The sequence below is a fragment of the Scyliorhinus torazame genome, chromosome 1 (genome assembly GCF_047496885.1).
Source record: "Scyliorhinus torazame isolate Kashiwa2021f chromosome 1, sScyTor2.1, whole genome shotgun sequence".
Taxonomy (NCBI): domain Eukaryota; kingdom Metazoa; phylum Chordata; class Chondrichthyes; order Carcharhiniformes; family Scyliorhinidae; genus Scyliorhinus; species Scyliorhinus torazame.
In genome coordinates, this window is record NC_092707.1 from 18,564,432 (window position 1) to 18,587,963 (window position 23,532).

A 23,532-nucleotide genomic window follows, 5' to 3' on the forward strand; every position below is an offset into this window, starting at 1 on the left:
CCATTCGGTCGCTGCTATGCACCGCCACTAATGACACACCCCATGAATGTCTCTTTGCCTCCCCCATGAAATCCACATCCGGGGTGTCGCTCCCGACTTGGCTCTCAGCTCCAGGACCCGTCCTGCTCCGTAGCACGTCCGACTCCACAAGGCGGACCCGTTGGTTGAAAGGGTGCAGTTACTCCACGCTAACCCCCAGTATGCCTACGTAGCGTACTCCGACGGCCGCCAGGCTACTGTCTCCCTCAGGGACCTGGCACCAGCAGGTTCCACACACACACACCCCTCCGGCCCGGCTCCACCCCCCTCCCCCGGCGTACCCAGAAGCAACGCTCTCGGAGTCACCGAAGACCAGACCAACACCGGAATCGCCGCCACCACTGTGCCGCTCCCAACGCCACATCAAGGCCCCTGACCGGCTAAATCTATAATTGGTTCAGGACTATCAAACCACCTTGTACTGGACTTCAGAAAAAACCTTTTTTTTGCTTCTGTATATTAAACTTGTTCTGTATATAGTTCTCCACCGCCCCCACAGGACTCAATTTTAACAGGGGGTGAAAGTGGTAATCACCACTGTTGTATATATTAGGAGATGTGTGGTAAGACCCTATACTACATGTACGGGGATAGACCCTGCCTGCTGGCTCCGCCCAATAGGCGGAGTATAAATATGTGTGCTCCCCATACAGCAGCCATTTCGCCAGCTGCTGTAGGAGGCCACACATCTTAGAGTAATAAAGCCTCAGTTGTATTCAACTCTCATCTCTGTGCAACTGATCGTGCATCACCATGCTCGGGAGCAGCTGGGAGTACCCCTATTTGAAAACTTAAAGGGGCCTATCACCTGAAAGCGAATGGGCCCAGCGGTCGGTCCCTGTGAAAACAGCTGTGCACTGGGCATCGGGTGTAACAGGCCACTATGGCCACAGATCAAATTTCGACACCGTTAGTGGGCCGCTGTCACCCCATTGCCACAATTTCAGATCAATGCACCAAATATCTTTCAGAAGGAAAGAAATGAGAGAAGAAAATTCAGACCGGGGGCGTGGGTGGCACGGTAGCCCAGTGGGTAGCACTATTGCATCACAGCTCCAAGGTCCCGGGTTCAATTCCGGCCTCAAATGTGGCTGTCTGTGCGGAGTCTGCACTTTCTCCCCGTGTGTGTGCGTGGGTTTCCTCCGGGTGCTCCGGTTTCCTCCCACAGTCCAAAGACGTGCAGGTTGGGTGGATTGGCCATGGTAAATTGCCCTTAGTGTCCAAAAAGGTTAGGTGGGATTACTGGGATAGGGTGGAGGTGTGGGCTTGGGTAGAGTGCTCATTCCAAGGGCTGGTGCAGACTCGATGGGCCGAATGGCCTCCTTCTGCACTGTAAATTCTATGATTCTATGAAAAGTGAAAGTATAAAGCAGTGAAGCAAAAGCAAGTTGAAACAGAACGTCATATTTCGTCGGGCTTGGGAAGAGTGACAGCTTCTGCCTATTGTAGCCAAAATGGCTGATTCCCTATTAATTTGGCCAAAACCCGATTTAAAATGGCTAACCAAAAAGGCTGATGGGAAAAGCAGCCAACAGCACACAAACGGACAGCTGCAGACAGAATAGCGTATTCGGCTCTGGGGAAGTCGGCCCAGATCGATACCTGTGACTATTAGCAGCACCTCAACCCAGACATCTGCAGTTTAATCGGCTATCCCCAGGAACAATTGCAACATATTAGCAATTGAATGCCGGGCCAGACCTGTCGGCGCCTGCAGTGGCCGAAACAAAGACAGGTGAACGACCACCCCCCGATCGAGGAATCGCCCCATTATTGGAGCATATCGAACCCAGTGATTGGGAACAAGCCCAATCAATTGGGACTCAGGGTCAAGGGCCGCCTCGAGAGGCGGGAAGCCCCTGGGCCCTATAAAGTGAGGGGCCAAGTTCAGATCTCTCTCTCTCTCCCTTCTTCTCCTGCTCGCGACCTTCGCAAGAACATCGACCAGAAATTGTAAGTTTGACTCCAGCGATCGCTACCCGATAAAGACTCCTAGCCATCGACCCGTATCAGCCTTTTGAATCCCGCGGGCCAGATCCGATTCGATAAGCCATTCGTTTCCCTGACCTGGTGGGCCCTTCCTAAAGTTAAGTATTGGCCAGTAGTGGTAGGTTTCGATATAGATAGTAGGATTATTGTGTAAGCATTAACTGTTGTATGTAATAAATGACCGTTGATTTCAATCTTACTAAGCGGTGTGCTAACTTATTAATCATAACTCGAGCTTGAACCACGTGGCGGTATCAGAAAGATACCAGGCGACTCATGAGCAAAGGTGACATAATCAGAGGTAATAAAACTAAGTCTTAAAAGAGCAACATAATTGGCGACTCCGCCGGGACCCGACATAGAAGTGGAAAACCACTCCGGGAGAACCCCAGAAATTTGAATAAAACCCAATCGGAAACAAAAACAAAAAAAACCCACAAGTGTTCAAGCGGTTCTGGTTTATAATTCACAATTCGGGAGTGTGTGTATGCATGCGTAACTAACAGGGTTATAAGGTAAAACTGATAGATTTTTGTTGCGTCAAAACTGTCGGAAGTCGGTATTTTCGGAAATTAGCGCAAGCCGTACCCGCATCTACGACATCTAAGGCAGTTAGAAGCCAAGGACGAAGAGGTGGCTGACGCCAAACGGGGTCACCAGTCTTGTCTGGCACATTTAAGCAGTTTTCAATCCCAGTATGAGAAGGCTTATCAGGACATGCAGCGTGCCATCCTGGTTAAGAAAGAGACAGAGAAGCAGGTGGAGACGCTACAGAAGCAATGTAGTGATCTCAAGGCAGCCTTGAGAGCGCTCCACGCTGCAACCACGGAACAAAGACAGAGCACCATAGACCATGCGAAGTGAAGAAAGCAAATTGCAGACCTGCAATCAATGCTTTCTGTCCAAAAGGGATTCCAAGACACCTTTGAGGAAAGTTTAGAACAGGAAGACGGCCCTGATTGGGAAGAACTGCAAGAGACAGCGCAGAGATATGTTCAGGGAACATGTGCGCAGGGAATGCCCCAAAGGAGGAGAGCACCCCCACCCCCCACACAGCAGGTAATACAGGCTCCCATGAACCCTGTAACAACCCACCGCACCGCCACAGCAGACGAGGCGGACGTCTTATATTCCACCCCCCTCACAGTGACCCAATTACGGGACGCGTGTGCTAAAATCACACCGTTCCTCCCCGCTTCAGACCCACACCACTTCTTTGCCACCGTCAAACACCAGGCGACCATGTACGGCCTGGATGAGAAAGAGCAGGTAACGCTCACGGTCCTCAGCTTAGACCCATCAGTCGCAGCAGCCCTTCCCGACCCACAGAATGTAGGAAGAGGTACCCTTGCAGAAATGCATACCGCGATCCTGGATGCGATCGGGTATAACCGGGGTGACCCCGTAGACGGTCTAAATAAGTGCAGACAGAAAAAGTCTGAACACCCCACAGCGTTCGCAGGACGCTTGTGGATTCACTTTGAAGCCGTTTTCGGAAATGTAGACCGTGCCCATTTGTCCGTAGACAATATGGCCAAATGGACCCGCACCCTTATCTCCCATGCCACGGAAGCAGGACAGAATGCCTGTAGTAATTATGACCCCTCGGAGGAGGCTCATAATGAGAAGTGGGTGGTCAAAAGATTGTCCTGCGTTTGGGAACAAGCGGCTCACAGTAAACCCGCAGCTAGAACCCCTGAGGAAAACCAAGCCGCCGCAGACGTGCAGGCAGTAAGAACCACTCTTCACAACCCCGCCTGGGTAAACGGGGGAAAGAGCAGCCCCCCAGCAAAACTGCAAGAATGCTACAATTGCGGACAGTTGGGACATTTTGCCCAAGAATGCAATGGCCCTAAAAAGCCACAGAGAGCCCAACAGACAGGCACTATCAATAAGAAAAAAGCAGAACCCATACATAGCGTTAGCGCCCAGTCCGATCAGACAGACTTGACCGGAACGGACTGACGGTGTACAGGCTCCCCCAGCTGGGTCTGCGATACCCTTTGGGATAGGTCAGGACGACCCGTAGTCACAGCCGGTTAGGGGACAGCCGGTCGAGCTTCTCTGGGACACAGGAGGGTCCCGCACAACCTTAAATTCCTCCACCCTTGGTAAGGACACGTGGCCCACCACAGCCACTATCACCCTCAGCCGCTTCACAGGCCACTCACAACAGGGACATATCACAACCCCTGTACCCATCCAAATCGGAACCATTAATACAAAACACCCCGTAGTGTTAGTCGACCTGCCACCAACAGCTGAGCACATTTTGGGGATCGACTTCATGAATTCTCATCACCTCTCTTTCGATCCAGTCAACCAGTGTGTCTGGAAGATGGCGAAATCCGCTAGAGCCCCCGCAACGCTCAATATAGGGGATTATATGAACAAAATTAGCGCAGTAGGCGAGTTTTGGTTCAACCCCACCACACTCAGCACGGACCGACAGGTTAGGGCAGTCCTGCAAAAGAACAGGGCAGCATTCGCGACCCACAAGCACGACTGTGGACGGATGACTGGCTCCATACAAATAACAGGACAGGACCCTAGACCCCAAAAGCAGTACGGATTCCCCCGAGAAGCAGAGGGAGAAATCCTAAAGGTTATAGAAAGTTTATTAGAGCAGGGCGTCCTAAGATCGGTAGCCTCAACTAATAATGCCCCGATTTGGCCAGTAAGGAAGCCTGACGGATCATGGCGCTTGACCATTGATTATCGGGAACTCAATAAAGTCACCCCCGTAACAGCCCCCACCGTTGCAACAAGTCCCGAGACCATGCTCAAACAGGGACTCCATGCCCGATATTTCACGGTTTTGGACGTCAGTAATGGATTCTGGTCCATTCCATTGACAAAGGCGTGCCAGTATAAATTTGCCTTCACTTTCAGAGTGCAGCAGTACACGTGGACATGCCTGCCACAGGGCTTCCACAACTCCCCCTCCATTTTCCACCGACAGCTGGCAAATGGACTAGCAAAATTTTCTCGCCCCGAATGTCTGGTACAGTATGTAGATGATCTACTACTGCAGACAGACACAAAGGAAGAGCACATTGAGCTTCTGTCCGAACTCCTGGAATTCCATTGGCTGTAAAGTCAACCCCAAAAAGGCCCAGATATTGGAAGAAAAGGTGATATATTTGGGTACTATCATCACACATGGCAAACGCGAGATCGAGCACAAAAGAATTGACTCGATCGCTAAATTGCCCCTTCCCCGAAACGTTTCAGCCCTCCGGTCGTTTTTAGGACTGGTTGGCTACTGCCGAAACCACATTGACGGTTTCGCCAGCAAGGCAGCGCCCCTCTCAGACCTCCTAAAGAAAGGAGCCCCCTGGGAATGGCTTCCGCAGCATACGGAGGCTGTGGAATCACTAAAACAGGCGCTCATAGCCGCCCCCGCACTACAAGTTCCAGACCCACTTTCCCCTTACGCCATAGAGGTAGCGACCACAGACCGCACCCTTTCAGCCGTGCTCCTGCAGGAACGGCATGACCAGCTAAGACCCGTGGCTTATGCCTCCCGAATTTTAGATGCTGTGGAGCAGGGATTCTCAGCCTGTGAGAGGCACCTGCTCGCAGTTTTCTGGGCAGTCCAGTGCTTCTCAGACATTACCGGACTGAACCCCATCACCATTTTGACCGAGCACACCCCCACCCAACTTTTACTAGACGGACGACTTAAAGACGGTACCGTCAGCCAAATCCGCGCTGCTAGGTGGACCCTTCTCTTACAAGGACGGGACATCACAGTCAAACGGACCAAAACACACACATACTTAGCGGGCAATCTACAGTACCCAGGAACCCCCCATGAGTGCGAAATCATCTCGCCCCACCATAATACAGGCCCCTTTATAGCTAAAACACCCCCCAGAAAACTAGCCACTCCATCTCAGAACCCCCCTCACCCGGACACGTGTGACCCCATTAGGATCTATGTGGATGGATCTTCCACAGTCCTGGATGGGCAACGCATAACAGGTTGTGGGATTTATGTGGAGGACGCGCAGGGACGCGCCCTCGAGGAAATAGCATTAAAATTACCCGGGCACTTATGCGCGCAGGCAGCAGAGCTTGCAGCCATCGCTTACATTGTAGAGCACCCAGATTCCTTCCCCAGCCCAGCAGACATATATTCAGACAGTCTACACGTGTGCAACAGCCTCACTGAATTTCTGCCCCTCTGGGAAACGAGAGGATTTGTTTCCGCGGATGGGAAACCCCTCCCCTCAGCCCCATTACTCCACCATATTTGCAAAAAGCCAAGAACCGGACCTTTGGCATTATAAAAGTCCGCAGCCACCATCGTCTCCCCCCCCCCCCCCCCCTGGAAATGTAAAAGTCGACGCACTGGCTAAGGCAGGATCCAGGCATGGGTATTTTTGGAAGCCTCCCGAGAGCGCCCCAGTGAGTGCGCCAGTGAGTGTAGTTCAGGCCGCGCAGACTAGGATCGAAGATCTAGTAGAGGCCCAGAAGAAGGATAGCGCTCTCACTGAAATTGTGAAAGGGAAGTTTCCAGCCTCATACGAGAGGTACAGAAATACAATAACCACACATGACGGCGTGGTCTAAAGGACACCCTTTATGTAGTTCCTGAGCAGGATAGGAACCAAATAATCTGTTTATTCCATGATGGTCATGGACACCAGGGAATCGAACCCACCACAGCCCACCTCAAACAGCTTTGTTGGTGGCCAAATCTCAAAGAGGATGTATCCCATTACATTGAGAATTGCCTCATCTGCGCTCAGAACAACCCAGACAGATATGCCAAAAAGGCACATCTCAGCCACACCTGACCCGTTAACGGCCCCTGGACTAACCTCCAGATCGATTTTATAGGTCCATTGCCCCCTTGCAGGAATGGCTATAAATATGTTCTGGTGGTCATAGACACTTTTACAAAGTGGGTGGAAGCATTTCCAGCCCGCACCAACACCGCGAAAACCACCGCCAAAATCCTAACCCACCACATCTTCACAAGATGGGGACTCCCCCACAGTATTGAGTCGGACCAAGGTTCTCACTTTACGGGACGGGTCATGCAGAACGTCCTCACGATATTTGGCATAACCCAAACATTTCACATTGCGTACCACCCTCAGTCGAGTGGTATAGTGGAGCGCATGAATCGGACCCTAAAAACCACCCTTAGGAAAATGGTCCAGCAGAACAACACCACTTGGGATTCGGTCCTCCGCTTTGCGCTGATGTTTTTGCGTAACACTGTTTCCACCTCCACAGGTTACACCCCACACACCCTCATGACCGGACGCCCCATGAAAGGGACAGAGTACTTGTTAGGTTTAGACCTGACCAGCCCTGAAGTTACGGCCCTCACCCACGAGAAAGCCGTTGAACAATTACTTGTAAATGTAAAAACGGCTCAGTTAGCAGCCGCTGTTAAATTGGGCATTAAAAAGAAACAGAGCAAGGCCTGTTTTCATAAGGCAGGACATGCAACGGAGTATAATATAGGACAACAAGTGATGTTGTCTGTGTATAACCCCAGCACATTTCTGTCTCCGAAATACTCGGGTCCGTACTCCATTACGGATAAAGTAAGCCCATCGGTATATAAAATCAAATACCTAAATGGTAAGACTGCGTGGTTTCACATAAACCAGCTAAAGGCTTATGGAGCACAGTCAAACCACGCCCACCACGTCATGCTTGACACAGCAGACCAAACCCCACCCACAGCCAACGTGACCACTCCAACCCCCTCAACGTCCAGCCCACACACGGACTCGCCCCCGACTCCACCCACAAACTTTACACTCCGCCCCGGAACGCCCACAGACTGCAGCAGCAGAGACAGCGACTGTGACTCTGACGACAGCCACAGCACGCCTCCCTACTATCCTGGTCCCACACCCAACGACTCCGAGTTCGACTCCAGTGACCCCTTCCTCATCACTTTCTGAAACAAACCACACCACCGACCACCGAACCACACGGACGACCCCGACTTTATCCCCGCACAACTTGTTGAACGCCATTGGCACCGCGACAACTCCGACAGACTCGTCTGCAACGACGAGAGCAACCCCAACTCATACCACGCAGCCCTCTCAACATTAATTCACTCCAGAATTTGGCACCCGGGAGAAGGGGACGACCTCGAGTCAGACCCCCAATCCGCCAACCCCTTTGCGACCCTGTTCGCAACAGAGAACTGAGGTGTCCACATGATGATTTAAAGGAGGCACTTGGTGAAAAGTGTTGTCCTTCCTGATGGAACCTGCAGAATGTTTTGCGTTGTTTGTCGGTTTGTTTAAATGTTGTTCATCCGACAGGAGAATGGGTCTCACTGTCACACACCCATTCACCTGAAACTTTTTAGCTCTTTCCAAAACCCCCACCGTGGCCAGACGCCTGTTCAGTGGTACCAACTTATCTGCAGATACCTGGTCAACAGACCAGACGCTTGTTCAGCGGAACTAGCTTGTCTGCAGACACTTTAGCTGATACCTGTTCGGCCACCAGACGCCCATTCTGATTCGATGGTAGAAGCACAGCACCCAACGCTTGTTCAGAGGAACTAGCTTTTCGGCTGGTACTGGTCCAAGTGCCAGATGCCCGATCTGATTTGACGGGAGAATCACAGCAGCAACCCCACCATGATGACTACATTTTTGCCCGTTCTTGGTGGTTGCTCAGGCAGTGGAGAAACGGCGTGAGACCCGCCCTGCCTGGGGACCCCCCCGTTGGTCAAAAACGCTCGGGTAGGGGAGATACGGTATTGGTAGCCGTCCTACCCGGGAACTCCATCCAAATCTTACCCGTCGCGGCCCATAAGCACCTCATCCGACCTTTTCCTTTCAAAATCAGTTTTATTTATTTAGGCAACCATTGGGTTGCTGCCAAATGCTATTTTCATCCGAGAACATTTGGATGATAAATCAGCACTGGTCCACCATTGGGAAGTGTGCCGTGTCCTAACATTTGTTTTGAAAAAAAAAATGAGGGAGTCACATAGAGTGACCAATTATAAGGGAATAATTGGCCCCGAAGGACAGACACACTAACATACCGGATATTATACCAAGGTAGTTACAGATACTATGCTTGTTTTACAGAACTCCAGAAGTTCCAGGACTGGAGAAAACAGAGAACACAAAGAAAGAAAAAGGAGGACAGCCATGAGGACTTCTTTCATCGTGCTCAACATCTTTTATTTGGACATCTGGTTGCGCGGGAACATAGAACAAACGCGGACCCCATTACTTCAAACCCCCCTGCCGTTAATATTTCACTGCCCCGCAGTACCGAGGGCCCAGGCACCAGCCACGCTGCATTATCCTGGTGTGCCAAGTTCATAACCTGGTACTCCCTGTCCTACGTTATTGAAGCACTATTAGCGTTGGCAATACTCTGCTGTGCAGTGCAGACTATGCGCCTCCGCAAATGGAGAAGGAGAGCGTACCGCGCTCGAACCCCGGTATATCGGATCCAATCCCCTATGTTCGGGTATGACCAGACCCCAGACCCCCGCGACCTATAATACAAAAATAAAGAACAAGCACTTGCGTTTTCCTGTAAATAAAAGATGTACAAAACTACCTGTAACAAGAAAAAATGTATGATCCTGAGCTTGACTGCCAAGCCAGGAAAGAATATATGGAATGTTATGATTGTTGTTGTATGTTTTAGAGAGATAGGATGATGCAATGCTTGATGAGTGTATTTAGGTAAAATTCGAGGTTCCAATTTTTTATTTTTTTAGACACATGCCCCTGCCTGACATAGCGCCCTCAAGAATTGTTTAGGTAAATTTTTGTGCATAGCTAGGGTCAGAATAATGGCCATGTAGGAGGTGTCCCCCCCGCACCCCCGGTTAGGGAACGGAAAAAAGAGCAACACTATCACTGATTGGCAGTTCAGCATACTGCTTTGACGGAAAGCTTTTTTCCGGATTTCTTTTTATTACCTGTGCAATGTAATTTATTGGATTCGGGGAAATGCCCTGGATATTTCTGGATGACGGAATGTCATCCAGTTCCTTTCAAGTTTAGTGGGCGAGTGAATCAATCACACCTTAAACTGGATTCTGCTCCCGGCAAAGCAACAGAGAAAGCTGGACACAATGTACAGAGTCACACCGGGAATCTCACTGGGTTCTGACGGTTGCTTCAGATGAGCTCTGAAAGGGTTCATTGTAAAACAGACAAACCAAAGTAATCCTCCAGAGAAAAACGACCCAGCTCCTGTTGGCTATGTTATTCCTGTACATCATTAAAGGTTGTTACAACATGCCATCTGCATTCACCGATGAGCTTACAGAATGGCAGCGAAGTGAAACAAGGTACGGGGGGGGGGGGGGGGGGGTGTTGGTGGGGGAGTGTGACTATATGAAGTTTAACTCTTTGCTTGCCAAATTCAGCTTCAATAGTCCTTCCTGGTTGATATAATCTGCTGACTAGCCGATAGAGTGAGGCGAAGGCCCAGGAGGCTCGTATGAAGCATAATTGTGGGCAGCACGGTAGCATTGTGGATAGCACAATTGCTTCACAGCTCCAGGGTCCCAGGTTCGATTCCGGCTTGGGTCACTGTCTGTGCGGAGTCTGCACATCCTCCCCGTGTGCGCGTGGGTTTCCTCCGGGTGCTCCTGTTTCCTCCCACAGTCCAAAGATGTGCAGGCTAGGTGGATTGGCCATGATAAATTGCCCTTAGTGTCCAAAATTGCCCTTTGTGTTGGGTGGGGTTACTGGGTTGTGGTGATAGGGTGGAGGTGTGGACATTGGGTAGGGTGCTCTTTCCAAGAGCCAGTGCAGACTCGGTGGGCCGAATGGCCTTCTTCTGCACTGTAAATTCTATGATAATTGCCAACAGAGATGAGTCGGGCCGAATGGCCTGTTGATGTTCCTGCCTGCTTTTGGACTGAGGACCTTTTTGGGTTGAAAGCAAACCTGATAACCAGTCATTACCAAAACACTGCTGATTCGCTAAAGTAATGACCGCCCTGTTGGATAATTGAGCCCTGGTCACCCTCAGGACAGTCAGGGATATGGACCACTGTCGATTCAATTCAATCTCCAGCTTTCCTTACCACGAGGTGCTCAACACAAAACAATGTTGGCATATGTTGGTTTAAAAAAAAACTTACATTGTCCTTTATTTTCTTTGGTTACAGCAATTTGAAAGGATCAGTGATTTAGTCCCAGCAGCATGGGATAATACCTGAGAACGATTGTGGGTACTTAAGATTGTCGCTTCGCAACCCAAACCAGCAGATAGAGGCCAGATTGGTCCCCCGCAAATAGGTGGTCACTTCAAGTCCATGGTCGTACAAGACATGTTACCAACGCTGGTTCATGCAACATGGACATCTGTGACCATTTTGACAAACTCCTTGAATTCATCGTACAGGACCAGCGCAAAGGCACCACCTATGCCTCCGAGCAGACTGGACCAGGCGCCCTTGAAGAAAGCTCGGCCGCCCTCACCCCGAGGGATCTTCCTCCAACAGTCATGTGTTTCTTTGTACATGGCATCGGCTCCACTCCGGCCAGACTGCATCATCATCCAGCGGCGTCATTTGTCACATGGGTGGGATGTCACACCAGCAATAGCTGTTACAGTCCGAGCTATCATCCAACTGACCTCAATGTGGGCATTCTGAGGATCTGAGCGAATTCCTTTTGCAGTGTCATAGATGCCAAAGTATGCAGCCCTGTAAATGGTGATGCCTTGCACAGATACATTGAAGGCCTGGTACAGCCCCCCGAGGCCATTTGACTTGGTAAGGCAGTTACCCGATCCTGAGAATAATCGTTATTATTGTCACAAGTAGGCTCGCATTAACACTGCAATGAAGTTACTGTGAAAATCCCCTAGTCACCACACTCTGGCGCCTGTTCGGGTACACAAAGGGAGAATACACAGAGGGAGAATTCAGAATGTCCAATTCATCTAACAGTACGTCTTTCGGGACTTGTGGGAGGAAACCGGAGCACCCGGAGGAAACCCACGCAGACACGGGGAGAACGTGCAGACTCCGCACAGACAGTGACCCAAGCCGGGAATCGAACCTGGGACCCTGGCGCTGTGCAGCAACAGTGCTAACCACTGTGCTACCTTGCCACCCATTCCTGTGAACAAGCTCTCTCTGCCGCAAACCTCCCATCATCAGCAGCCTGTCGTGTTCGGGCAACGTCAAGGGGATAGACAAAGCAGAGTGACGTATCACCAGCAGTGCCACCTGATGTGTTGGGTGTTCTGGATCACATACAGGTCACCAACACTTGAAATAGTGCAACATTATTTTATTAAATCATTAACCGTTTCAACATACTCAGACTGTGGGTTAACACGATACCAGCTTTAACTAAAGACCTTTGCCTTGTCCAAGCCAGTCGATGCACTCAGCACATGGTGAATGTCTGTGCTGCAGGCTGTGAGCTCTGTCCTCCTAGCTAGCTGCAACTCGAATGAGCAGGAACTCTGATGCCCCGTCTTTATAGCGCGTGTGCTCTCACTGGTGATTGGCTGCGGTGTTGTGTGTGGTGATTGGTCCCACTGTGTGTCCATCAGTGTGTGTCTGCACCATGATATACTGGTGTATATTATGACACCACCGGAAGCCAAGTTACCAGCAAAGTAACGGCAGAATTGTTTCTTGTCAACACCGCCAAGGAAAAAACGTTTGTGCACATCTTTGAAAGCAAAGTGGAGAGCCTGGGTGGGGAAGTATCTGATCACCTTGGCCAAATTACCACGCCAAAAGAACATGAAACCTTGCTCTCTTGCGACGCATAGAACACAGTCAATGATCCCTTTATATTGCTTCTCTGCTGTCACCTGTTTGCTCTCAAAGAACAAAGAAATGTACAGCACAGGAACAGGCCCTTCGGCCCTCCAAGCCCGTGCCGACCATGCTGCCCGACTAAACTACAATCTTCTACACTTCCTGGGTCCGGATCTCTCTATTCCCATCCTATTCATGTATTTGTCAAGATGCCCCTTAAATGTCACTATCGTCCCTGCTTCCACCACCTCCTCCGGTAGCGTGTTCCAGGCACCCACTACCCTCTGTGTAAAAAACTTGCCTCGTACGTCTACTCTAAACCTTGCCCCTCTCACCTTAAACCTATGCCCCCTAGTAATTGACCCCTCTACCCTGGGGAAAAGCCTCTGACTATCCACTCTGTCTATGCCCCTCATAATTTTGTAGACCTCTATCAGGTCGCCCCTCAACCTCCGGAGAACAAACCGAGTTTATTCAACCGCTCCTCATAGCTAATGCCCTCCATACCAGGCAACATTCTGGTAAATCTCTTCTGCACCCTCTCTAAAGCCTCCACATCCTTCTGGTAGTGTGGCGACCAGAATTGAACACTATACTCCAAGTGTGGCCTAACTAAGGTTCTATACAGCTGCAACATGACTTGCCAATTCTTATACTCAATGCCCCAGCCAATGAAGGCAAGCATGCCGTATGCCTTCTTGACTCCCTTCTCCACCTGTGTTGCCCCTTTCAGTGACCTGTGGACCTGTACACCAAGATCTCTCTGACTGTCAATACTCTCATGTTGCACCTGCAGCTGAATCTTCACTCTCTCGATGGGAGCCACCGCCACCTTGGACACTGCAGTAGCCACATCGCCAGCAAGGAAATCCTTAGTGAAACTTATAATCTTGTCAGTTCCCATTTCTTGTTATCTTCCCCCAGGGTCTAATTGGCTCAGTTAAAATGGATTCGCACCTGCATTAAACAAGCGGACAGTTTAACATCATACAAACTCATTGAACAAACAACAGTAACAGCCAGAAATTAGTCATTTGAAACACAGGTTTGTAGCACATCTTATTTTGTCCCTTGTGATTATCATAAATTGCCACTCAGTTATGTTCGTAGAAAGTAGACCATAAGACATAGGAGCAGAATTAGGCCACTCGGCCCATCGAGTCTGCTCCGTCATTCAATCATGGCTGATATTTTCTCATCCCCATAATCCCCGATCCCCTTATTAATCAAGACAATTAATCATTAGACAAGGCATTTCAATCAGATAAACTGAATACCCACCGACTCAACAATAACTATTAATGAACATCTACTCATCAATAACTAACAAATGAAAATCCTTCCGACGATAGCTATCAAAACTCAACACTATCAGTCATTAGGGCAGCACGGTAGCATTGTCGATAGCACAATTGCTTCACAGCTCCAGGGTCCCAGGTTCGATTCCGACTTGGGTCACTGTCTGTGCGGAGTCTGCACGTTCTCCCCGTGTCTGCGTGGGTTTCCTCCGGGTGCTCCAGTTTCCTCCCACAGTCCAAAGATGTGCAGGTTAGGTGGATTGGCCATGATAAATTGCCCTTGGTGACCAAAATTGCCCTTAGTGGTGGGTGGGGTTGCTGGGTTATGGGGATAGGGTGGAGGTACTGACCTTGGGTAGGGTGCTCTTTCCAAGGGCCGGTGCAGACTGGATGGGCCGAATGGCCTCCTTCTGCACTGCAAATTCTATGATAAATTAAAACTAACTACCAACCCTAAGCATCTATCTACCAATAACTAACAACAATGAGCATATGCCCACCAATAACTACCAGTAATGGTCTCCCTCCTACTGATAAGGGCCAATAATGGCTGCAGTGCTTTCCACCAGTAAATGTCCTTAACTCAACCATCGTCAGCTGATTCTTCAATGATAGCTCCTTCATGATAAAGTCACCAGGATAGGATGCGCAATAAACACAGCCTTGCCAACATTCCCATGGTTTGGGAACAAAATACAATCAAAACCACATGGATTATATCTTCTCTCATAATTTGAGCTACCTTGCTCGATCCAAACAGTAGCAGGTTTGCTAAATACCTTTTACAAGAGAGAGATATCCTTCACAAAGAAATGTTTCATACAGGAAATAGTTTGCTTGACTGGCATCTCCAACTTTCAATAATTAAAATCGACAAAAGTCAGAAACATGTTCATACGTGCTTCGCCGTTCAAGGAATCATTTAAATTCTGAATTAAGCAAGCACTTTGTACGCAGTCTGAAAAATAACTGCTCACATTCCAAATAACACAGTCCTTTCTTGGACAAGAATTGAAAACTGCCTGCTCGTGTGTGTGCGTTACTGCGTTTCTAGAGCTTAATCCAGGGGATTGAGGCGTCTTTGGTGAGCAGGTTAGTCATGAGCTGAAAATCTCCGAGATTTTATTCATCTTTGTAAAAGACTTCATGTACAATGTTCTCACTGCGCTCTGTCAAAACTCAACAACTGTTCAGTGCGAAATGGATTACCTAAACTTGTACAAACTCAGAAGTGGCCACAGCTAGGCACCCCCCCCCCCAACCCTTCCACCCCTTGACTCCTCCCCCCTCTCCCCCCGACCTCCTTCCTCCTCCCCGACCTCCTTCCTCCTCCCCCATGCACACACGCATGTAAGCACACACATATATCTAAAAACTAATGAATACAGTCTCTATTCACATTTTATAACAGTATGGTCAGAACACAAAGCTTAAAACGTAATGGGCTATAAATACGATTGCCCCATGTCCAATTTAAAAGGAACACTCATTGTGACCCTGAAGTGCACCATCCGCTGACGTGACCTATGCAGAATATTAGCAGACCAGGACCCACAAAGTAATGCTTAATGCTTGCTTGAGGCCCCCTATGAAAAGCTGGGTTGCCCTTGAACGCATATGGTTGTTGGGTGGCTGCATTCAGGAAAATTGGGGCCGAACGGCTGGTCCTTGAAGAGACTGCCATCGGCGGCCACCAAATTGGGAGGTTTGCTGAAAAATGCTTACCCGAATACGGCGTCAGTCACCACTTCCCTCCAGATTGGCAAGCACTTATCGGAGTGCTCCAGGTGAGGATACAGTGGCCTGAGATTGGAAACCTTCTCGCCAACAGCCTCCCTGGGTAGACAGCTAAATGAACCCCAAGACCCAACGGGTTCCTTGGGCCTACCAGTTTGGGTCAGTGTCTAGCATCGGTCTGGTTCCGGTCAATTGGATTGGATTGGATTGGGTTGGATTTGTTTATTATCATGTGTATCAAGGTACAGTGAAAAATATTTTTCCGCGAGCAGCTCAACAGATCTTTAAGTACATGAAAAGAAAAGGAAATAAAATAAAATATATAATAGGGCAACACAGGGTACACAATGTAACTACATAAGCACCGGCATCGGATGAAGCATACAGGGTGTAGTGTTAATGAGGTCAGTCCATAAGAGGGTCGTTTAGGAGTCTGGTAACAGCGGGGAAGAAACTGTTTTTGAATCTGTTTGTGCGAGTTCTCAGACTTTTGTATATCCTGCCCGAGGGAAGAAGTCTCTCAAATTTGTCTCTCAAATCTGTATTAGATGAACCAGGATTTTGTGACAGAAAAAATATTGAGCCAAATGTTTATTTTGTTTACCACACACATAATACGGCAACATAAGTGAGAACAAACACTGTAATGTGACCCATGTCCGTCGGTATTTGCACTGCGCCTGCCTCAATCACTCAAAATAGGTTTGGCACATTGTCCAGCATGGGGACGGTACCTCCTTTCACCTGTATGAATTAATTTTCAACTGCATCTGAGATGAATGTGTCAGGCTCGCTAATCCTCACTTTTGCATAAACTTGCGCAACAAGATTCAAAGAACTATGCAAATGTGCATGAATAGTTTCTACATGCCGTATAACAGGATAGGCAACACCCTGGATGACTAAAGAAATCGAAATGCCATGGAGTCGATTTGTATGCTTGCACTTGTACAATCTGGGTTGGCATGGGGGTCGGAATTGAATGTGGTTGCCGCAGCAACACAGATTTTGTAAACACTGCAACTTCCAAATTGATGGGTGAGTGAAGAAATGCTGGAGTTTTCTTAGAACGCTACAGCTCATAATGCCTGCGTTATCTCTTTGAAAGAGCTATCCAATCAGTCCCATTCCCCATGCTCGTTCCCCATGGTCCTGTAAATGTTCTCCCCTAAAGTATTTTGTCCAATTTCCTTTTGAAAGATATTACTGAATCTGCCTCCATCAGCTTTGCAGGCAGTGCTGTCAGGAAAGCAGAGGTAGTTCAATGAGCTATATGTGTATTGTTAAATGTTAGAAATAAGGTATAGATTTAAGTGGGTTTAAGTCAGTGGTTCTGTGTGGGGAAGGGTAAACCTATAGTTAGATTCATGCTGGACAAAGGTGTTTGTATGGCTGGGGGTTTGGTCAGTCCAAACTGTACTTCTATTGTGCTTAGAGAGGGTTATAGCATGAAAGGTAAATAAGCTGGGAGAAGTATAAAGTTGTTGCTTAGCGTCTTTAGGGTTGGAAGGTTTTTTGAGTTTAATTTTAGCTTGATTTATTGCAGATGTTTGCAGGAAGCTGGCGAGGGAACATCTCCCTCAGCTTTGATAGAAGAAATGAAGTAATGATTAAGAAAACAAGTTCTGGAGACTTAAGGAACAGCTGGTTAAGGAAACTAGAGAAATTAAGAGAGGTTTCCAAGAAGTATGAAGTTAAAGGAAAAGAGGAAACAGGCTCTAGAGCAGAGTGTCATTCATGAAGGACAAACAGAACTGAGAAGAAGTTGTCTAGTGAGAAGCCAGAAAGATATCTGTAGTGATTCTAATGACATGGAGGCTATAGATCTTGAAAGAGCCTCCCAGCCTGATTCCAAAACTCCAAGTCCATACGTAAAGAAATTTGACCTCCTGACCTGAAAGTGCATAGCTTTGTGACTTGCTGAACATGCGTCTCTTTGTGTTTGTAAAGTTTTACGACAGCCTGTGGAACATGAGTTGAAATAATTGTGGCAATCGGTGGCTGGATCTCAGAGTTTGTGTAAAAGCATTTAAGACAAAGGTAGCCTGAAAGAATAGGTGGAAAATCTGGATTCCTTATCAAAACAGTGGAGCAGGAGCTTTGTTTGAAAGGCTAGTTGGAAAACCTGGAGTTGGATTCTTAATGAAAACAGCTGATGGAATGCATTGTTTGAAAGAAGATTTTCAAGTGGGTCTTTTTGGGAGTGGAGTTTGGAAATACTCATGTGGCAGTCATCTGGGCGAATTGTGAGGAAAATCCACGGAAGATCGGTTGAGTGGCATTACTATTCAGTTCGGAGCGGTGGGTTATCTTTGAAAACTGTATAGAATTGTGCAGCTAAGACGGAAGTAAAGGGGTATTGTACAATAATCAAACTTTCCATGTTTGATAAATGTTTTTCTAGTTGTTAAAACTAATTAGCAGTCCTGTGACCCTGTAATTCCATGTTTTCGAAAAAAAAAGAAGCAAAAAGTTACGGATCTTTTGAGCCAGGTTCCAATCTGGAATCTCCCATCCCGTATTAGGACCAACTACGATTGTAACACTGTGTTACCAGGCAAACGCTTCCAACTCTTCCGCCCGCTCAACTATATGACTTGTGCTAATCAGTGTTGATATATTTGAACATATTTATAATACAAAAGGTTCCTCAGCTACGAGTTTTCTCTCCACTGAGCCTAATGCTGAGCAAGACTCCAGAAGCAGTGGAACTCACTATCACAGGGAGTAGGTGAATGGAATAGCATCGATGGATGCGCTTAAGGGAAAGCTGGAAAAATACATGAGGGAGAAAGTTGTCATAATATGCACCCATGCACATCATGAGGTAAAAGCAGGCAGTGACAGACACCCAGGTTAGCCAATCAACATACAGGAAAGAACACAACCAATCACCAGACAGAACACCAGAGGGGGGCTTCCAACTATAAAATACACGAGGCATCAGCACTCCGCCTCTTTCCACTGGTGACAACTGTAGTGACAGTCAGGGTGTACATATCAGTCAGCACCTTCTACACGTGGATCAGGGCTAGCCTGGTCTAGATCGTTAGTGATCGTTTACTTAGAGTAGTAGTCAACCCACAGGCAGCTGTGTGCTTCGTTACTGAAGTTCAATAAATCTTATTGAACCAACGCCTACGTTTGGTGTATGCTTGATCATTTAACTGCATCGTGTTGCAGTCTGCGTTACCCCAGGGTGAATAACACGACAAAAGGAACAGTAGGGTAGATGATTGGGTAGATGAAGGAGGGTAGATGAAGGAGGATTGCTTGAGTGGATTATAAACACCAGCTAGTGTGTATATTCCACACAAAACTCCTCTCAGTCCATCTCCCCTATCTCAGTATATCTTTCTAATCCCTTTTCTCTCATGTTCTTGTCAAGTTTCCTTTGGAAACCATCTAAGTTATTTGCCTCAACCACTTCCTGTGATAGCAAGTTTTACATTCTAACCTCTCCCCGAATTTCTTATTTCCCAGCTGGATTTATGAGTGACGATGTTGTATTTACGGTCTGAGTTTTGCATTCTCTCACATTTGGAAACATTGTTTGGGATTCAATGTGAGTGCGATGCTCCCACCCAGCAGCGAGCCCGTCTTCACCTGCCCTGGAAGACACCACTCTATGTTACATTCCAATTCTCGTCCCGCACCTAGAGGTGTACTAAGGCATCCTTGTGTCCGTTTCCCTAGCTAGTAATTCCCGGAACAGGTCACTAGTCTGTCGTCAGGGGGCTTATAGCTTGAGAGGTGCCGCTCCGCACCAAGCTTGGCTGACCAGGAGTCTCTCCCGCTCTTACCGCCAGCCTTTAGCGTGTTTGGAAGGATTTGCAGACTGACACATTCAACCTGTTTGCGTTATCAATGCACCTTCCGTGACCATTAAGTCCTGGGTTGGGATTCGAACCCAGGGCTTCTGGCTCAGAGGCAGGGACGCTACCCACTGCATCACAAGAGCTCCATCTAGTTCACATGACTGAGGCAATTAGTTGCTGATGTTGTCGCTTCTACGGTCCCCCCCCCGCTTCTACGGTCCCCCCCCCCCCCCCCCGTCCGTCCGTCCGTCCCCCACCCCTCACCCTTCAAGGCAGCTGTCTCACTACCAAGGGCTGCTGATGAAACAGAGGGCCGGCAGCTTTCCAGTCCCAGCAGAGTCACTGGGAACGGAGGCCGCTGCTGGGACCACGATCCGTCCCCCGGGTCAGGAGCAATGCTGGAGTTAAGGTGAGTGGAGCGGGTTCTCCACAGGGATTCCCCAGGCATCTCCTCTAAACCCAACAAGTGTAGAGTGAGGGTTCTTCTGGACAGGGCATCTCTTATTGCCGAGGTTGGGGGTGGGTGTTGCATGGGGGCACAGGGTGCCGGAACAGGAGAGAACACCCCCCCCCCCCCCCCCACCACCTCTCCCCCCAAGTTCACAGGAATGACACAAAGGTTGGTGGAATTGCAGATAGCGACGAGGACTGTCACCCGGACAAATGTGAGGTCATGCATTTTGGAAGGTCTAATGCAGGTAGGGAATATACAGTGAATGGTAGAACCCGCAAGCGTATTGACAGTCAGAGAGATCTAGGTGTACAGGTCCACAGGTCACTGAAAGGGGCAACACAGGTGGAGAAGGTAGTCAAGAAGGCATATGGCATGCTTGCCTTCATTGGCCGGGGCATTGAGTATAAAAATTGGCAAGTCATGTTGCAGCTGTATAGAACCTTAGTTAGGCCATACTTGGAGTATAGTGTTCAATTCTGGTCACCACTCTACCAGAAGGATGTGGAGGCTTCAGAGAGGGTGCAGAAGAGATTTACCAGGATGTTGCCTGGTATGGAGGGCATTAGCTATGAGGAGCGGTTGAGTAAACTCGGTTTGTTCTCACTGGAACGACGGAGGTTGAGGGGCGACCTGATAGAGGTCTACAAAATTATGAGGGGCATAGACAGAGCAGATAGTCAGAGGCTTTTTCCCAGGGTAGAGGGGTCAATTACTAGGGGGCATAGGATAAGGTCCGAGGGGCAAGGTTCAGAGGAGATGTTTATTTACACAGAGGGTAGTGGGGGCCTGGAACTCGCTGCCGGAGGAGGTGGTGGGAGCAGGGACGATAGTGACATTTATGGGGCATCTTGACAAATACATGAATAGGATGGGAATACAGGGATACAGACCCCGGAAGTGTAGAAGATTTTAGTTTAGACGGGCAGCATGGTCGGCGCAGGCTTGGAGGGCCGAAGGGCCTGTTCCCGTGCTGTACTTTTCTTTGTTCTTTGTTCTTTGTAGGAAGGCCACCGGCTACAACAGGCAGCCTCATCACATGATCAGGGCTAGAGGCTCTTAAGTGACCATTAAATCCCCCATAACCCAGATATATAAGGGGCTTTTCACAGTAACTTCATTTGAAGCCTACTTGTGACAATAAGTAATTTTAATTTAATTTTCATTTCATATTGACTAACTTTCAATATATTCAGTGACCCAGCTTCTGCCACCTTATGAGGGAATGAATAGTAAACATTAAATACCTTCTGAGGGAAGAAATTCCTCCTCCCCTCAGTCTTTAAGGGGAGACGGCTTATTTTGAAACTGTGCCCCCAGTTCTAGCTTCGCCAACGAGGGGAAGTATCTACTGTTACAGGACCTCCTGCCTCCACTCATCCAGTTGCAATGCTCTTTACAACAGAATAAAAGATCCACTCGACTGATACTTGAGGTTGGGGTGGTTTATCTCTGATGCACTATCAAATACGACGAGACGAGAGTAGAATGTAATCGAGGCTTTATTACACAGAGATGTGTGGCCTCCTACAGCAGCTTACGAAATGGCTGCTGTTCGGAGAGCACACACATTTATACTCCGCCTCCTGGGCGGAGCCAGCAGGCAGGGATCTACCCCCGTACCTGTAGTACAGGGTCCTTACCGTAATACCCATAAAAACAATATTATACAACAGTGGTGACTACCACAATCTCACGATAAAATGTTGGACAGCCTGGGCCGGTATCCTTTGGCGTTTAGAATAATAATCTTTATTGTCACAAGTACGCTTACATTAACACTGCAATGAAGTTACTGTGAAAAGCCCCAGAGATTGAGAGATATTTAAGCCCGTCTAAACTAAAATCTTCTACACTTCCGGGGTCTGTATCCCTGTATTCCCATCCTATTCATGTATTTGTCAAGATGCCCCATAAATGTCACTATCGTCCCTGCTCCCACCACCTCCTCCGGCAGCGAGTTCCAGGCCCCCACTACCCTCTGTGTAAATATATTTATTGAAACATATAAGATTCTGAAGGGACTTGACAGGGTGGAGGGTGAAAGGATGCCCCCCCCCCCGCCCCCCGCCCCTTATGAGCGTGACTAGAACGAGGGGTTACAGTTTAAAGAGTCTCCCATTTAAGATGGAGATAATGGGTGGGATTCTCCGTCGCCGGGATCCTCCGCTTCGCCGGCAGCGCACTCACCCCCGCGGATTTCCCTACGGCGTGGGGGGGGGTGGGGGGTGGCCGGCTGCCGGGACGGAGGATCCCACAGCCGGCGGGGGCGTGCCGCACCAAAAAATCGCCGCGGTGGGACGGAGAATCCCGCCCAAGATTTCTTTCCTCCCAGAGGGTCGTGAATGAGTGCCACTCTCTTCCCCAGAGAGCGGGGGAGGCAGGGCCGTTGAATACTTTTAAGGCAGAGTTAGATCGATTCTTGACTAACAAGGGGGTCAAAGGGTATCGGGGTGCACAGGAAAGTGGAGTTGAGGTTACAATCAGATCAGCCATGATCCTATCAAATGGCGGAATGCAGGCTCAAGGGGCCGAGTGGCCTGCTCCAGCTCCTGATTCATATGTTTGTCTGTGCTTATGCATGCAAATGAATGGAAGAATTCAAAGAAAAGGAGAAAAAGAAAGACACAATTGTTAAAGATGCCCGTTGCCGTACGAGAGCTGCCATTACCCGAGGGTTTCCGCGTCACTGCTCTGGAGATGAATAATTTTCAAGCCCAGTACGGAGCCTCGGAATATTAATCCAACTGCAGAGCCTCAACAGCAATTTGTACAGAGTTAGAATAATTTATTTTGACTTATGCCAGTAGTAACGAGCTTTGTTGTGAAGGTTTTCTGTCAATGGAAGGTTGCTGATTTTATTAGTATTGTTTATGATTGGTGATATATATTTAAGACAAGTGCCACATTGCAGGCTATATACCACACACGTTTCGTGAAAAGTTCTTAAATATTTGCATCCAGTGTCAAATCAGTGATGATTTATTACCGTTATTTGTTCAGGTCTGTCCCCATTTCTCATGTGGCCGAGCCTACACTCAGTATTAACATCTGTATTTCATTCTTATTGATGGCCCCTGGTGGTGTGTAATGATTAAATTGCATCTTACCCCTTGAACAGGCTATACACAGTATCTTGCACAATCTCCATCTCAAAGTGTCTTGCAGCTAACTATTTTAAAGAATCATCCCTTTAGTCTGAGGCTGTGCCCTCTGGTTCTAGTTTCTCCTACTAGTGGAATCATCCTCTCCACGTCCACTCTATCCAGCCCTCGCAGTAATCTATACGTTTCAATAAGATCCTCCCTCTACCTTCTGTGGCACACTGGTTAGCACTGTTGCTTCACAGCACCAGGGTCCCAGTTTCGATTCCCGGCTTGGGTCACTGTCTGTGCGGAGTCTGCACGTTCTCTCCGTGTCTGCGTGGGTTTCTTCCGGGTTTTC

At 48.5% G+C, this 23,532-nt stretch overlaps 1 pseudogene; it reads right to left on the reverse strand.

Annotated features, from left to right (window-relative positions):
- Positions 1-11,349: 11,349 nt before the first annotated feature.
- LOC140410587 (ADP/ATP translocase 1-like) lies at positions 11,350-13,688 on the reverse strand (annotated as a pseudogene).
- Positions 13,689-23,532: the final 9,844 nt, after the last annotated feature.